This window comes from Bombina bombina, chromosome 3 (assembly GCF_027579735.1).
Source record: "Bombina bombina isolate aBomBom1 chromosome 3, aBomBom1.pri, whole genome shotgun sequence".
NCBI lineage: Eukaryota > Metazoa > Chordata > Amphibia > Anura > Bombinatoridae > Bombina > Bombina bombina.
This window is the reverse complement of record NC_069501.1, coordinates 663,468,201-663,473,820: the sequence shown is the minus strand read 5'-3', so window position 1 is coordinate 663,473,820 and position 5,620 is coordinate 663,468,201. Positions and strand designations below refer to the sequence as shown.

The window sequence follows — 5,620 nt, the reverse complement described above, 5'->3', positions numbered from 1 at the left end:
CACTCTTTCCCAGGTCGAAGAGGTCTCCTACCCAGTGTAAGGCCACCTTGCCTCTTATCTGGCTCCAAACATTCTTGAAAGCCAAAACCTCCCTCCTGCTCAGAGGAAGAATGATTTCCTTGAAATCTTGAAAGGAACTAAAAAGTAATCTTAACCAAAACGTGTGTCACTATGGTAACCCTGAAATCTTAGCTTCCCGCTAAATACTTGAAGGGAAACATCTGTAAGAAAGGAAATGACCGACAAAGTCCTTTATTTTATCCTGGATTTCTTTGAAGAGAGTGTCTGTTCTAATGGGACCAGACAACGTATGAACCAGAATTCTGCCGTATAAGCGACAGTGGCAATAATAAGCCTACCGCACCTGGTGTTCCCAGGCGGTCTACCATCCAGGTACTGACCAAGCCTGGACCTGCTTAACTTCCGCATTCAGACAGGATCTGGTGCATTCAAGGCAGTTTGACGGTAGATAAGTCATAAGTTGCCATTATTGAAAAAAACCCTCTAAAAACTCTTATCCCTAGGATCCTTAAAGGAACAATTATCCTCTAGGGGAATAGTAGGGCTCACGGTTAGCGTGGAAATTGTCCCTTCCACCTTGGGGACCGACTGACGGAACTCCATGAAGAGTCTGCTATGGGTAAAAATCTCTTCTAAGCATAGGAAATGGAGAAAAGAAAAAAGGGTACATTCTCTTCCATTCCTTAGCATTGATCTTGGTACGACCTAATATTGACAACATGGTATCGTTGTCGTCCTGAGAAGCTAAAACCTCCTTCAGTAACAGACGGAGGTGTTCACAACTTCAGTATCAGCAGGCGGAATTATACTGTCAGAAACTGAGATTTTATCCTCAGATGCTACTGAAGTATCCTCTTCCTCAAGTCTAGGAGGGGACCTTGAGATAGCAACAACCGTGACAGGAACCTCGCTCACTGAATGTTTATTTTTCCTCTTGCGTTCTCCCTGCAGCATGGGAAAAGCAGACAACGCACTAGAGACCGTCTAGTTAAAAAGGGAAGCAATGTCTTGCAAGGCAACTCCAGGAGGAGCCGTGGAGGAAGCACAGGGCACTGGTTGAATGGACGCTAGGTTTTTAAGACATTTTAGGAGAAAGCTGCAGAATGTATAGAACATTGTCATAATGCCCCTTATCTTTTAACAGCATCTGAGACAATGTTGGCTCTGAAAAGGAAGATTATCACTGACCTGTAAAATCTTCTCCATACACGAGGAATAGAAAGGTCATTATTACAGCATAAAGAATGTTTTATTCATATTTTAATCAAAAATAAATTGAATATCCTAACTAGAGTTACTGTGCCTTTAAATGTTAAGAGCAACATCCTAACTCTGCTTAATATCTATTTTATTAACATCCAAAATGTTAGCACATGTTGAAGGGCCTCCTGTACCGTTGTATTTACAGCTAGATCAACAAATATTCTTGTGTTATTGCGTCTTTAAAAAAGTTAAAATAAACTGCTTTATTTTTGTGCAATGTGAAACGTAGTTACAAATTGAGTCACCAACATCCCCAAAACTCAGCTAAATCTAGCTGAGGTGTTTGCCAACGGATGAGAAACCAACTAATCAGAGAACTAACATAATACCCATCCGGTATATCCTTCCTAAATAAGGCTTTGAAATGGAATGTGAAGCCTCTCTGCTGCGTGACATAACGCAGCAGAGACGACCCACCATCGCTCCGTACCGGATAAGAGCTATGAACAGTGCGCCAGAATGCTGCGTAGATTAGCTCGACCCATCATGGGCGTATCCAAATAAATTTCCCAGGCGGCTAACACCTTAGATTAGAATCCAGTTCAATCATGGGTCTTAAAGATCCCTTGTATGTCTCACATTGCCTCTCCATCTCAGCTCGCCCAGCCAGACTACCTCCCCACTGTGCGCAGAGAAGTCTGTGCAAACCCCATCATCATGGTGGTCTTTGCTAAGAGCTCCCGGTCGGCTAGAATATGAAAATGAGGTCGTCGGGAGTAGGATTGCACCAAACAGGCTAAAGCACAGACAAATGTAACCTCCTGGTCGGCTGATTGGACTACACTAAAGCCGTAGGGAGTTGCAAACAGCCCCCAAGTATAAATATGGGAGTAGTTTTATAGTGTCAAAAACTGTATGCCCCAAACCTAAATATAAGGGCTACTTCCACGTCCCCAGTGCCTGCATAAACTGCCTATGACCTATCCCTCCTAGGGATAATGTCTTCGTGTCCATATATGAAGTAAAGTGCCAATCTTTCTGCGTACAACCCCAGAAATGAAAATTAGCACTTACCTTAAAAATCTGCCCGGCAGCAAGGCAGCTCACTCGGCTTGCAAGGTCCTCTCCCTCATTTTTTCTCCCTTGGACTTTCACAAACAGGGCAGCAAACAATCTATGGGAGGCGCAGTGAGAATTATGTCCCACAAGTCCCCATCGCTCTAAAGCCACCAAAGCTCTACTGAAGAGACTGATATGGACTACGGCTACACCCTAGAACAAAGCAGCACAATCTTGCACTACTTTAAAAATAACTCTTGAATCTGTGGACTCATCGTGTCAAAAAACAAAACATGTATGTTACGGTTACCCTTAGTCTCGCTGAGAGATGGACCGCTTAGTAGCCTGGATCCCTATTGCTAAAGAGGGGAGAAGCTGCTTTCCATAGTATTCTATATGAGTCTCGCAAATATAGAATAATCTCCCTTAGCTGCAGTACAGCTAGGATACCCTTCTGCCCACAAAAACGAGTCAACGCTGCGATTGAGGGTCAAACAAGAACTCAGGACTGGGATGCCCAGCCTGCTTTTTATTAAGGTTACATGCACACAGGGCACTCCCAGGGGGGGGGGGGGGAAAGCACAAAATCCCCCATCACACAGTTAGATAGAGAGCAATGTCCTTTGACAGGCCACAATAGGATTACAGTACTTAAGATAACAAGTTTACAAGTTCATCTTATCAATTAGCAGTCTGGCTCCAGAGGTGATTAGACAATAGTTTCTAAAAGCTGAAAAAAAGTTAACTCTTTATGAAATGATACTTGTTACGGTTTTCTTGGAGCCCTTCTTAGGCGCTGGCTTGGCTGGTTCAGGCATTGCTGCTGGGAAATAAGCTCTTCACAACAAAATAACTAATGCTTCTGTAACAGTGCTCCCTTTCTGTGGAACACTCTGGCAGACACGGTCTGACCCCTTTTCGGGGCAGACTAAGGCTGTCCAGACCGCTGGTTATGCGGGGATGAGGTCGGTTTGTCTGGACAACCCGTCGGCGTTGCCATTCTGTTTCCCAGGTCTGTAAGTAATGGTGAAATTGAAGGGTTGCAACGATAAGCTCCAACGTAATAGCCTGCCGTTATCTCCAGAGACCCGGTTCAGCCACACCAACGGGTTATGGTCGGTGACCAGGGTGAACTCCTGACCATATAAATAGGGAGTCAATTTCTTTAATGCCCACACCAAAGCCAAACACTCCTTTTCGACCGCTGCATAGCTGACTTCGCGGGGCAGGAGCTTCCGGCTGATGTAGGCAACTGGATGCTCCCCTCCATCTTCGCCTACTTGGCTGAGGACGGCTCCCAGCCCGAACATGGAAGCATCTGTATGGACGATAAAACGTTTGTTAAGGGCTGGGGCCGCCAAGACAGGAGCGTTAATTAGAGCATTTTTGAGAGCCTGGAAAGCCGTTTCACAGTGGGGAGACCACAGGACCTGTCGAGGTAAGTTCTTCTTGGTCAAGTCAGTCAGGGGTTTGGCAAGTGTGCTGTAGTCTGGTACGAACCGTCTATAGTACCCTGCCGTGCCCAGGAAGGCTAGGACCTGAGTCTTAGTGATGGGGGTGGGCCAATTGGCAACAGCTTCTATTTTGGCCGGCTCTGGTCGCTGCTTTCCACACCCCACCCGGTGACCCAGGTACTGTACCTCGGCCATCCCAAAGTGGCATTTTTCTGGCTTCAGAGTCAGGCCAGCAGCCCGGATCTGATCCAGAACCATTCCTACATGAGCTAAGTGGTCCACCCAGGACTCACTGTGGATCGCTATGTCGTCCAGGTAGGCGCAAGCAAAACTCTGGAAGCCATCCAGGAGCCTATCCACCAAGCGCTGGAATGTAGCTGGGGCATTCTTCATCCCAAACGGCATTACCCTAAACTGATATAAGCCGAATGGGGTGACGAATGCCGACTTGGGGATAGCCTCCGGGGCCAGGGGAATCTGCCAGTAACCTTTGCAGAGGTCAATAGTGGTCAGGTAATTTCCCCTGGCTATACGATCGAGTAGCTCGTCTACCCTGGGCATAGGGTAAGCGTCAGTCACGGTTTTTTCATTGAGCCTCCGATAGTCTACGCAGAACCGGGTGGTCCCATCTTTCTTGGGCACCAAGACAACTGGGGAGGCCCAGGGACTATCGGAGGGCTCAATTACCCTGAGCTGGAGCATCTCATCGATCTCCTTCTTCATTCCTGTCCTAACTGCTTCGGGGATTCGGTACGGAGCCTGGCGCAAGGGAGCTTGTCCCGGAGTATCTACCTGGTGGGTGGTTAAAGTAGTGTACCCTGGCTTCAGGGAGAAGGTGAGGTGTTTGGACTGGAGGAGTTGGCTGAGCTGCTCCCTTTCAGTGGGGCTAAGTCGGTCTCCTATCTGAACCTGAGCCACTATACCTGTGGGGAGACTCTTTTCTAAGAGGTCTGGAATGGGTAGACTGTCGGGGTCTTCCTGAGGGGAACAACATACGGCCGTCACGTTCTCTGGTCGCTCAAAATATTCCTTGAGCATGTTTACATGGAATGTCTTTCTAAGATTGTTGTCATGGCAGCTAGCTATCACATAAGTGGTGTCTCCCCTTTTCTCTACGATCTGGTAGGGACCCTGCCAGGATGCCTGCAATTTGTCTGTCTTCACCGGCTTAAGTACTAACACCTTTTGTCCTATGGTGAAGATTCTCTTTCGGGCCCCCCGATCGTACCATACTTTCTGTCTTCTCTGGGCCAACTGGAGATTAGCCCGCACGGATTTGGCTAATTGCTCCATTCGGTCCCTGAGTTCCAGCACGTATGGCACAATGGGGACACCGTCAGCCTCCATCTCTCCCTCCCAGTGCTCCCGGATCAGGTTTAGGGGTCCCCGTACCTTTCTTCCGTAGAGCAACTCGAAGGGAGAGAACCCTGTCGTTTCCTGGGGCACCTCCCGATAAGCAAATAGGAGGTGCGGCAGGAAGCGTTCCCAGTCTCGGTATTCCTGAGTGAACGTCTTGAGCATTTGCTTGAGGGTCCCATTGAACCTCTCACACAGCCCGTTCGTCTGGGGGTGGTATGGGGAGCTCAGGAGGGACTTAATTTTGCAAACCTGCCAGAGTTGTTGGGTCAATTCAGCCGTAAATTGGGTGCCTCGGTCGGATAGGATTTCTTTTGGAAATCCTACCCGGGAGAACACCTGTACTAGTGCATTTGCTACCGTATCCGCTTGTATGTTGGATAGGGCGACAGCCTCTGGGTACCTGGTAGCGTAGTCCACTACGGTAAGAATGTAGCGCTTACCGGAGGGACTAGGGGTAGCCAGTGGTCCCACTAGGTCAATAGCAACCCGGCTGAAGGGTTCCTCTACAATGGGCATATTTACTA

At 47.9% G+C, this 5,620-nt stretch overlaps 1 pseudogene; it reads right to left on the bottom strand.

The window, feature by feature from the left end:
- Positions 1 to 352: 352 nt before the first annotated feature.
- On the bottom strand, positions 353 to 471 carry LOC128654852 (uncharacterized; annotated as a pseudogene).
- Positions 472 to 5,620: the final 5,149 nt, after the last annotated feature.